General features: G+C 32.4%; 1 protein-coding gene across 6 annotated transcripts in view; it reads left to right on the forward strand.

Moving 5' to 3' along the window:
• Positions 1 to 12,899, forward strand: part of heph (polypyrimidine tract-binding protein 1 heph) — a 539,711-nt gene that overhangs the window by 160,140 nt on the left and 366,672 nt on the right. For 3 of the 6 annotated variants that reach the window (XM_072536696.1, XM_072536700.1, XM_072536699.1), the window contains exon 2: positions 2,355 to 2,380. The exons of the other annotated variants lie outside the window; for them this stretch is intronic. The gene's annotated coding sequence lies outside the window, so the exon portion shown is untranslated. The remainder of the gene's footprint in view (positions 1 to 2,354; positions 2,381 to 12,899) is intronic. 6 annotated transcript variants of the gene reach the window in all.

Here is a 12,899-nt window from a genome sequence, read left to right on the forward strand (position 1 = left end):
GTCAGGATAGCCTTGATGATTTCCAATCTCCGATAGGAGTGGCACAAGAAGAAGAAGAAGAAAGAGACTCATTTTGAATTACGACTTCTTAGTCAAGTGGTACATATGACCCCATAGTCACGTACTGCACTGAAACATTGATAATGAAACTACCATCTCAGAATAGCGTAGAAATTCTGGAGCAAAGAGCATATTTGGATTCATTTCGCATAATATGTCCGAAGAATTGTAACTTTCTAGATTTGATGGTGGTCAGTACCTCCCGGTTCTTATTTATTTTTCTGAGGACCTCAGGTATAGCCACATCTCAAATACTTCCAGTTTTCTGCACATATCTTCGTTCAAGATCCACGATTCAACACCATAAAAAAGAACAGAGAAGACGTAGCATCGCAGCATTCTTACTTTTGTATCAAGAGAGAGGTTGTGACTCTTGAAGAAGGAGAGTGAATTCCTTTGTTTATGTTGGTACAAACCGTGGTTCTGTATTTCTCTACAGTCACATATGTCAATCTCTGAATACAAGTTTGACTTGTATCGTGACGTACTGCCTCTGAGCCTATTTCGTAATCAAAGTGGCAGGTGTGGGTAGAACGAGACAAAACTGGAGCTGAATACTCCGCTGTAGAGAAACACCAAGCCAGTGCTAGGTTCTTAAAGGGTACCCATGCACTCCCCTGAGGTAGACCATTTTTCATTTCTCCAGCTGCTTTTCTTAAATTGTAAAGTGAAATAGAACCTTACTATTTTGAAGAAATAATTTTAAGAAGCACTTTTACGACAAGTAAGTCGTAAGCGACGTTCAGCAACGTAAGCGACGCCAGTTATTTCCCCTCTTCCAAATCCATTTTTAGTATGCCGTACGTGGTTTAATATTTGACCACACCAAGATTTCCCAACTTTTAAATATTGTAAAATCATCCTTAATATAGGACGACTCTGTTAAATCTTTAGTCGTAAAGAAAAGAGAGATTATTCCATTCTGCATAAGAGAGCTTTTCAGCTCTAGTCCTTTCAAAATTTACATAGTTAAACGGTAATCTGTCAAAGTTTGTGAATAGAGAAAATTGGGTAAGGGTAGTAAAAAAGTTACATTGATTAGTTCCTTACATTGTCGGGAAATTGCAAGGAATCACACAAAGTATCACAAGTTGAATATAAAGACGCATATTGAAAATATATAAGAAAAGACTTACAGAAACTTTTAAATACAATTTTAAACGAAATTGTGAGATTTTTAATTGGTTTATTTTCAGTATCTCCACCCACTAAAGGTTCGTTTTTCTCAGGACGACTGTAACTGTTACTTCTTTTTAGTGCCTCTTGGATTACTGAAGGTTGATTATCCTTGTTCAGTGAGGATCGTTCAGTTAAAATCGCAGAACAATTGATTAATCTACCAGCTGCACATTTTTCGATCATTGCTGAACTTCATGGTTATCTTCCTGACTATTTCTAAGTTGTTCCTTTTTATCGTTGGAAGTATGGCATGTAACGGGATTCTGTTGTAAGATATTCCGGATAACTGAGGTTCCTTTGTTTGTTTTTGGAGGGTTTTAGTTTATTTTAGAATGAGCAATTTTCTTACTAGTACATGACAAGTTTTCTGAAAAATCGTCTGCTTTAAACAAGTAAACTACTTCTTCTAAACGAATATGAAACCAAAAAATTTTTATATAAATGTTCGACCAATTAAATTGACCTTAAAAACTCTGTTGAATGTTTTGATATAGTCCTAATTGCATTTCCTCGTACATACTTGGTAATTAGGTTTAGGCATTTTTAGATTGTTCCAGTATTTGCCCTAATTCACTATTTTCTTCAAACATTACCTGCGATAAGACGATATGACACTCATTAGTACATTTTATGTTCCTGGAAAGATTTTTAAGACGAATCTTTCTGAACATTAATGAAACTATAACCTGATATAACTTACATAAATTGAAACGTACTTTAAAAATTTACCTCATAATATAAATGAATTATATCATCAACTGAATACACCGCAGTTATACTATTAGAATTTGCGGATTCTTGTTTTTATCGAGGTAAAAACCGGAAAAGGTCAAGAGAATAATAAACAAGATGACGAACCTGCCTATGCAGTTACGGAGCTATTCACAGCACTGGTAGCGAAGAAATATAAGGAAAATATCTTGAATTCATGGAAATTACTGTAGACCTCCTAGAGTGCTATGGATAATTATAGATGCAAATAGTCAACGATTCTTTTAAATAAATCAGATTTATTACGAAACAGTCCTTTTCCGAAAGACTTGTTTTTTATTTTAGTTTTTATTTGTTTGTTTATGCAGTTTTTCTCTTTTTAATTATCTATGTATTTGTTTCAGGTGAGTTTTCTTGTAGCTGAGAACTAGTAAGTAAGTTCGGTTTTTATAAATTAATTATACCCATTAAGTAATGTTTGGTAAATGTAATGGTTGATCTACAGGATGGTTTTCTAGTAAAGAAAAATAAAACCTCTGAAAATATTTGCTGAAACTTTTTTGCTAATTTAATAAAATACAGGCGGTATCTGTTTACCACCATTGCGTGGTAAGTAGCTATATAAACGTAGTTTCTTGCAAAAATCGCTTCAAAGTACCTATCACTAGATCATAATTATAATTTCACTATGCGTGAGTTTCAAAAGTGGGCATAACTTTTTATTAAACAATGATTTAAAAAAACTCAGTATTTTTCCTTGTTTTTCTCATATATATCAGCAACTATTGGGTTTAGAACAATTTTATAAAGGAATAAAACAAGTATATCTTAATAAGAATAAGAACTTTTGCAAACAAATTTTACTAAGATAAACGTGGTTGAAAATCTTCAAAATTATTGTTATTAATTAAAAAGTATTTCACAGGCTCTCGAGATCTCTTTTGACAATCATCAAAGTGTAGCTCTGTGCCCCGATTCCTGATCCGCAATTCATTCGTTAGAAAATATTTTCAATCAACATCACCTAGTGCAAAAAATACTAGAAGTACTCCACACTTCTCGAGGGACTTCAATAACAATAATATGGTTGTCTTCTCACATAGGTATCCCAGGAAATGAGATGGCTGACAGCGCTGTAAAAGAAGCATCTACATCCAACTAACCAATTACAACATATAGCTGCAAGAAGATATAAAATCAAAATTCAACAGGAATATCCAAGGCAAGTGGCAGGAATTTTGGATCACCAAAGATACAAAGCTCAGAGAAATACAACCTAATGTTAACAGCTATTTATCCCTGGCATCCCTGAACAGAAAAGAAAAGATGATTGAGGATAGGACACACCCGTTTGACACACGGTCATCTTATGTCCTCTACACACCAACAGTTATGCTCCTACTGCAATGATATTCATATTACCGTCAAGCACATCCTCAGAGAATGTCAACACTACCAGGCCACTCACATTGCCAACAATATAACTCACTTTTAAAAGAACTGTTCAAGCCGACTCAAGAACCTAATAGACTTCTTAAAGAGACACAGTTGCTTAACAAAATATAAATTACATAATATTGTAATTCTTTACTATTGTAAACTCTGCATCATAACTCTGTAGGTACTATTGTAAACCTTTGCTCCCGTGTCAATGACCAAAGATGTCGAGACACGTTAATTCGAAATATTTTTTTTTAAAAGTACTAAAAATCCCAAAAAAAATCCAGAAATCCAAAACTGAGGTCTTATATTACATATAGAAGGCCTTCAAACCTTCAAATTCATTTTGAAAATGAAAATTCGTTAATTAGGAGAGCCTAGCTAGGGCCTTTTGTTAATAATTATTGAATTTTGAGCTAATAAACAATTGAACTAATTGTGAACAAAGAAAAACTTTTTAAATTGTGAACCATTTTTTTTTTCAAAGTACGTATTGGAAGTACTAAGACGCTTCTTAAAAAAAGTGATTGGTTTGTTAGTTCCGGAGTTTTAATGTTTTAAGTATCTTTTAGATTTTAATATGTTTAATATATCTTCCACTTTCATTTGCTATGTCACATGTTAGGATTCGATCAGTTGTTTATTTTTTACTCATTCAGAGGCCTTCTTCAGGTCAGTAAAGCAAATTTACCTTGTAGTGTGTCTATTATTATCCATACTGTCATGTGATGTCTCTGTGTATGTCATTATAATTCCTTAATAACGAAGATAAGGTGCAGGGCCCGTCTAGAAGTCCCTTGTTTGTTTTTCCTTATCCCCGCCCCTTTCATTTAACGCATCACACGCTCCAATCAGACCAATAACAACGGATATATGATGTAATACCAGCCCGCGTTAAGGTTTTCGTTACGGACAGACAAACAGACAGGCAGAATAAGCAAATTATATGTATTGATACTGTCATGTGATATCTCGTATGTCGGTAGACGTTCAGTAATAACGAAGATAAGCTATACGCCCTTTTGATAGTCGCCGTATATATATACATATATATATATATATATATATATATATATATATATATATATATATATATATATATAGTAAACTCTTAAATATTGGGGAAATCTGCAAGAAATACTCTAATGTGTATCAATTGTTTCGCCGAACGTTTTCGCCAAAGAGAATTAATTTGGCTTCTTCAGGGCTGAAAGAGAATAAATTATAATTAGCTACCATATATTATCTATTAAAACATTATTGATCTTACCGTAACTTAGAATTGTAGAGTTAGAATATTAAAAAACTTTGCTAGTAACATAGTGGTGTTTTTTGTTACTATGTGCAAAAAAAAGTTTTTTATAAGGATTGAAATGTATGGTAGCTTCGAACTTGACACGTAAAGGCTTACCCAAGGTTAATCGAAAAACCCAATGCAACTACATTAACCTTGGGTAAGCCTTTACGTGTCAAGTTCGAAGCTACCATACATTTCAATCCTTATAAAAAACTTTTTTTTGCACATAGTAACAAAAAACACCACTATGTTACTAGCAAAGTTTTTTAATATTCTAACTCTACAATTCTAAGTTACGGTAAGATCAATAATGTTTTAATAGATAATATATGGTAGCTAATTATAATTTATTCTCTTTCAGCCCTGAAGAAGCCAAATTAATTCTCTTTGGCGAAAACGTTCGGCGAAACAATTGATACACATTAGAGTATTTCTTGCAGATTTCCCCAATATTTAAGAGTTTACTATTTAACTAATCTGCAAAGATTAAATTTCTTTTCTATATATATATATATATATATATATATATATATATATATATATATATATATATATATATATTCTACGGACTACGTCCGGTGTGGAGACTTAGTGCTCAAGTGATTGAGCCTTACGTGCCCGGGTTTTTTGTTTTTTGTTTGTTTTTTTGTTGGCTTTCGCCGGTTGTGTATTAGTGTTTTATTAATTTTTTTAGGCTGTTTTTTTATGTTTTTTGTTAGTTTTTTTTTATAGTATGTCTATAGAAAAGGTCCTGTTGTGGGTTCGTTGGTCCTTACCCACTTGGGGCCCACACAGAGCGGCGATTTGCAGTGTTTGTCGACTATTTAGAGCTATGAACTATCCTCTGTTTGTTTGTTTATTTTTTTCTCTGGAGTTTTTGTTTTCTCTCTGGTGATAAAATAGGTATACCATTATAGACCAGAAGTCTTTAATTCTCTGTCTCTGTCAGTTTTTAAAGCGAACTACTATTCTTCTTTTACTTTGTATTTTATCTGCCATACCTATCGATATGCCAGTATGTACTTTTCTATTTCTATTGTAGCACTTTTTGAACCGTTAGTAAAAGTTAAGAGCTCATTATCATACGAGTATTGATAATAATTATTCAAATTTTATCATCCATATTTCTTGGATGGAATTTTATCATTTTAACGTATTAAATTTCCAACAAAGCATTAAAAATAATATTTTGTCGCACATTATTAATTCTCGCAGATATGTTGCATTATACTATAATATATCTATATATAGAAGATATTTAGAGAGTAGATGATCTTTGTACGAGTTTATTTCGTTTTTTTGTGGGTGTATAAAAGCAAGCAGCAGGAAGCAGATTGTGCAAACGACAAGGGCCTATTGTTTTCTGGGTCGATTATGACTCAAAAAATGGTGTATATCACATTGCTTTTTCTTAATAAACTATAATGAAACAGTTGGATGTTTCTTTTTCAAATGTAATTTCGATTTTCTCACAAACAAAAGTTAAAGAATCGTGTGAAAGAAAAACTTATCGAAAACGTATAATTTCTGATAAATTTGTCAGTGATTCGTCGATTCCTTGACTATAATCGTCGCGTCTATTTTCTCAATAATACGCGTCATTCCTTTTGATTATTTCTTCAATAGTTCTTTTCTCAGCTAGGAGCAACTAGCATTGAAAAGGGTCTTTGGCCGCACTTCTAATTCAAGGCTAACTCGATGAACGAACAACGAGCGCTTCGAGTCAAGTTCAACGAATAGAAACGTAAGTACAAGTACGCACATACACTTACGACATTGCCGGTGCTTTGATTTGAATTAAAGGGTTTACCCGAATTTAGCAAAGTAAATTTTGAGCCATAGGACTTACTTTGATTGCATTGAAAATATACCTTTTAGCATAGAATATTGCTTGTTCGGTTTACAAGGTTAAACAAGGTTTTGTAAAAGTTTACGCTAACGTCTACAATAGTATGTCTAGCACTAGTTGGTAACATGAAATGTATGCAAATTGTAAATATATGCAGAACTTTTGCAGTATAGAACTGACCTTTAACTTTACGAAGATTATGTATGCCAAAAAAGAGATCTTTTTAATATATTTCTTGTAAAATCGACTTTAAAGTCTTTGTAAAATAAGTCGCATCGATTCTATTACAACGAGAATTTAGTTCAAGAAAAATAACTTCTATATAATATATATATCAAAAGATTAAGATAAGAAAGGTCTCTATTTTCTTTCATTTTTATTTTCCCCGACTTTTTTTGTATACGATAAATTTCTATGACACAGCTCAAAAATTTGAATCATTTCATAGCTTTGTTCTTTTAAACTCCAGTTGTTATAGACCAAAATGTAATTGATCCTATAAAAATCATACGAACAAGCTAAATTTTGCTAAAGGTATTAATTAATTACTATTTAACTGGGAATAAGCCACAATTAAGGCTTAAAATACGTTTATTGACGTTTCAATTTCCACTTCGGAAATCGTTCTTAAATCGGAAATTAAAAAAATTGAAACGTCAATAAACGTATTTTAACCCTTAATTGTGGCTTATTCCCAGTTAAATAGTAATTAATTTAAAATGCCACAAGAAAATAGCTTCAGAACAATATTAAAGGTATTAATTTTTAGATCCCAAAAAAAGTCAAAAAAGTTCTACCCCCGGCTTCCCATTAAACAGTTTCTGACGTAGCTGAGATCATTTTGAACAAAAATGTTTGTTAGGACTTATTGTGTAGAACGAACCGTTCCCTTGAAGCAATTAACGATTTTGAATCTCAGTTACGCACACGAAATTAATTTTAAATAAGATTTGTATTAACTCGACCGTAAAAATTCGATATATTTTGATCCTAGTCTACTGTATAGTGGAAGAGGAATATGGTATTGACATTAGTATCACAAAAATGAAATTAATGATAACTAACTAACTTATAGACAGAGTTGAGAAATTTAAATATCTTGGAGCTGCTCCATTAATAAGTGGGACTGCGACAAAGAAGTTAAGATTCGAGTAGTAATAGCTGAAAATACTTTTACCAAATTCAATAACTACCTTTGTCAGCGCGAAGCTCATTGGATCTCCGTATTCACGTGCTAAAATGCTACATATGGTAGCAAGACCTGGTCATTTAAAGTAATGTCGCTAAATTGTACTGAAGAGTTCAAAATGTAGTGTCTCAGACGGTTGCTTAAAATTCCATTATTTAATCAGCATGGACGTCTGTGTAGCGGACGGCACCAGATAAAGAAACTTTACTTTATTTCTCTTGCTTTATTAGAAGATATCTATCTGTGAAATAAGACTTCAAAATTTGAGCAAATTGTTGTGCCAGAAACATCTCCAATTTGTGGAATAATTCTTTATATATCTAGGAAAATAATGAGAGATTTTTTTCTTTTCAAGATTATTTCGATGATGTCATTGATTAGATTAATTTGATCTATCAGCATTTTCATCATATGACGTGCGCATGCGCAGCTGCCATGTTTTTGATTAACAATTCAGAGGTTAGATATCATTACTTGTCAAAGATATTTTTCTCTGTTACTTGTTTACTAAACAATTAATATCTATAATTTTCTCTTATAAATTCTCCTTACGTGTATATATACAGGATAAACGTCTAGCAGCTCTCTAAGACGGCAGTGGAATACGACCTTATTGCATTTAATATTTTACCTAATGTTTAATCGGTTAAACACTATCCACAGTGTCCTATCGACAAAAATCAAAATAAGAAAGTCAATTTTGGGACCCGAAAAAAAAACAAATGTTTACCACTTGTGGGGAGGATCGATTTACCAAGAATCTGTATTCCTTAGAAAAAAATGTTTATTAGCTCTTTTTGTGTAAAATAAACCGTTCTCTCAGAAACAATGCTTAAAGCGACCGTCGATTTTGAATGTCAGTTACGCGCAAGAAATTAATTTTAGAGTTTCCTATTGACAAAAATCAAAATGCGTTTTAAATGCGAAGAGTACATCTTTCGTATGCAATTTTTGTATTTTACCCCAAATTAAGTCGTATTGTATAAAAGTGTTGTTAAAAAATACACGTTGATCGATTTTTGCCATTTTTTATGATTCTTGTGATATCAATAAAACTAATCACTTTCATTGACCGTTACTACGAAATTTCCATTGTTAGATACTAATTTTCAAAATATATAGCATGAAATTTCGGTTTTGAGTTTTGGCAACAAATGTGAAGCATTTGAAATATGACTAAAAAAAAACGCTGAATTTAAACTTCCACATTACAAACGATTTAAAATGTTTAAAGCTGGTTCTTTTTGAATGTACTAGAACGTTTTTTGAAACAACACAGCTTCAGTTACAAATTTCATTTAATACGGCCCTCCTGGAGGCTTTTCCCGTAACGTGTGATCGTTTTTACTTTAAAAGTTTAAATTCTTAGGCATATTCCAAATGTCTCATATTTGTTGCCAAAACTGAAAATCGAAATTTTATGTTATAGATTTTGAAGATTAGTCTCTAACAATGGAAATTCCACTATGACTGGTTAATGAAAGTGATTCATTTTATTGGTCTCATGAGAATTGTACAAAATGGGAAAAATCGCGCAACATTTATTTATTTAACACCTTTATAAAAATTACTTAATTTGCAGCAAAATACAAAAATTGCTTACCAAAGCTACACTCTCTACCTTTAAAACGAATTTTGATTTTTGTCGATAGGACACTCTGATCAAAAGATATCAAATTTTTACCGTTGAGTTGATACAAATTTTATTTAAAATTAATTTCGTAGCTGAAATTCAAAATCACCGGTCGCTTCAAGCATTATTTCTGAGTAAGCGGTCCATTCTACGCAAAAAGTGCTAATAAACATTTTTGTTCAAAATGATCTCAACTACATTTTTTATTTGAAACATTTTTTTCTACGGCATACAGATTCTTGGTAAATCGGTTTTTTCCTTTTACCCCTCTACAAGGGGATGTTTTAGAGGTAAGCTGGGAAGTAACAGTGGTAAACTTTTTTACATCCTTATTGTCAAAAGTCTGATGAGTCTCTGACGACTGATCTGTATTTCTTATAGGCAGCAGACTACGAAATTTACGTCTCTTACGTCATTCAGAGGTAACACGGGGCTCTTATTTTCTCGTTCTATTGCAAAATAATCCAATAAACAGACGAATATTCCTTCAGTCTTCTTCTTTGTCCTTATGCGGTTTGGACATCGTGCCATGTTGAATTCTCAGTCATGCTTCGTGATTTCTGTTTATCTTTATATGTTTCCGACAACTCTAAAAATAGTTTAGTGAGGCATTTAGTTCTTTTGTTATGTGGTCCACATGTCTTGTTGATGTTCTTCCCAGGTCTCTTGCTCCTTGCACCGTTCTCTGCAATTACAGCTTCTCCAGACGACATCTACATACCACATGACCAAAGTAAGTGGTGACTTTCATGGTAACAATGTTCCGAAGACTTTTTGTAACGTGCAACTGTTTTAGAATAGACTTGCTAGTTCTTCTTGTGGTTTAGGGTATTTGCAACATTATTTGCCAGCGAAATATTTCGAACGCGTCTATAGTGCATTTACCAACTTCCTTTAAGAGCCTGCGTTCAGACCCATATAAAAAAAAATGGAGGAGATTATTGTTTTTTCAAGCCTCATCTTGTGTATGGGTATCTAAATTATGTTTATGTATGTATGTATGTATAGCGTTAGCAGACCTTTTACGCCTATTGCTGAATGGATAATGGTCATCGTTTTCTGTTCTTAGCTATCAGATTCCAATCTCTGATTTCTATGTCTCTGACATCTTCTATTACTACATCTCTCCATTTCTTTCTTGGTCTTCCTCTCTTTTTTTTCCTCAGGTACTCTCCAAACAATATTCATGACTAGTCTATTACCTCGTATTCTTTCTAGATGTCCGAGTCATTCTAGTCTACGTTTTTCCACCACTTTTGTTATTGTAGAGTTAGCATACAATTGGTACACTTCTGCATTAGTTCGTCTTCTCCATTCTCCCTCTACTACTTTCCACCAAACATTCTGCGAAGTATTTTTCTTTCCCATGCTTCCAATCTGTTCTGTATGGTTTTGTTCATAGTCCATGTCTCGGCAGCGTATAGCATTGTGGATCTAATTATAATTTTCTGTACTCTTATTTTTGTATTACGAGATATATCTTTGGCTTTAATTATTTTGCTCATGGCTCCAACATATCTGCTGCTTTTGGTCAGTCTCAGGTTGATTTCAGTTTCTTCCAAACATGTCAGATCAATAAGAGTACCTAAGTATATAATATATTTATCCACCTTCTCGAATTCTACAACTGATCCATCCTCCACCTTCAATTTAAAAGAGCCCCTGGAGTTTATTCATTTTTTGCTCGTGATTTCCATGTACTTGGATTTATTGATATATTGAGATATTGAGCTTTCCTGAATCAGTCTTTTTGCTATACTTGCCAGTTCTTTTCCATTTCTTGCAATGAGAACCACATCATCGGCGTATGCTAAGCATTGGTGCTCCTTGTATAAAATATTGCCGGACCTATTTATCCCACTAACCTTTACAATTTTTTTAGAACTATATTGAATAGCAAGGTAGACAACGGGTCTCCTTGACGAACACCTGTTTTCACTTCGAATTCTCCTGAGACTGTATTGCTGCATTTCACAGCACAAATGGCTTGTCTAATTGTTATTTTTACCAATCTTACTATTTTTTCTGGCACTTGGAATTTTTTAGCGTTTCTAAGTAAAATTATGTTTAGATATTTTTAAAAGTAAGTAATATTAAAATAATAAGAAAATATAAATTTGGGTTTTGAAAAAAAACCATTTTAGACTGAAATTGTTAGAAAAAATTCAAACAAAAAACAATAAAAACGTACCGCACAAAATCAAAAAAAATATTTGTTCTTTTTTATTACTTCCAGGTATGGTCTTGCCTAAATGTGTATACGGACAATTTCATTTTTATACATCTGATAATATCGCGTTGTAATAACAACACAATAAAGTTAATACCACTATAAATCAAATGCATGAAAATTTCAGGAGTCAAAAATTATGTTGGTGCATATGGCTGTCAAAAATAACATATCATAAATAACCTATATCTCGGCAAAAGTGACATTTTAACCATAGATTTTAACTATTGGTTTTGTTTTTAGTAGAAAATAAATGCAAATTTATGCACGTAGCAAGTATTTTATAATTTTTACACATGTTCACTTTTTTATTTGTATTTCTCTTTTCGTATTACACACACACTTTTAATTTTTAAATGTTCTATAACCTTGAGCGCGTAGTCGAATTCTCACGAGTCGTCAATGACGTAAATAGTCCTCACTTTCATAGAGCTTGTTTTTTTTTGTTTCACGGTCTTGGCTTTTTTCATCGTTCTCTCTCATTTTATATAAATAGTTTGCCCAGTATGGTATATTATGGTTACGATGAGAAGGTACTACTCATGCGTGGTCATCGACAAGAGTTCGAGGACATCAACTTGATCTAGTGTCTTTGAAAATATTGTCGAAGGTTCGGTACAGAGTGAACTAGTTCTTTGTGAGGTACTAAAGTTTTAGACGGTATTCGTTTTTTAATTTATTACAACAGATGAGGAATAAAAAACAAATGTATATAGAGTGGAAGGACATAGTTACAACAAAATTATAAGTTGTACTACAAATAAATTAAAAATGCAATTTCATAAATATGTGGCTTATATTTATATACACATTCACTTAATAGGTAAATTGTTGCGCTTGCATAACACTATACTTTGTCTCAAAGTGACTAGTCTGTACAGGGTAAGATATGCAATGCTAACCTTATGGGAATTTCGCCAAGACGTTGCCAGTTTTATGCAGTAAGCGATGGCGTTCTCTATTGTCTATCTTTCAAAATAAACGGAATAAACCAGGAGTTCTCAACAAGTCCTCACGTACAATTTTATGTAATTTACAAATATCGTTTGCTAATAATTTTACATAATACTATACATTATTTGTTTCTAATAGTAACTTATCAACTTTTATCTTTTATTAGTAGAAGTAGTATAATAAAATGTGCATTAAATAAACATTTGTTTCAAAGCTTAAAATAATTCCGGTAATTTCTACTAACTGCCAAATTTAAAATGTTATTTATGTCCCTATGGTGCTAATTATTGCCATAATGTGTAAGGAATTTGTAATTTTGGTTGATATCAACTGCAAATACTTTCTTCTAAGTTATTC

This window comes from Diabrotica undecimpunctata, chromosome 7, assembly GCF_040954645.1.
Source record: "Diabrotica undecimpunctata isolate CICGRU chromosome 7, icDiaUnde3, whole genome shotgun sequence".
NCBI lineage: Eukaryota > Metazoa > Arthropoda > Insecta > Coleoptera > Chrysomelidae > Diabrotica > Diabrotica undecimpunctata.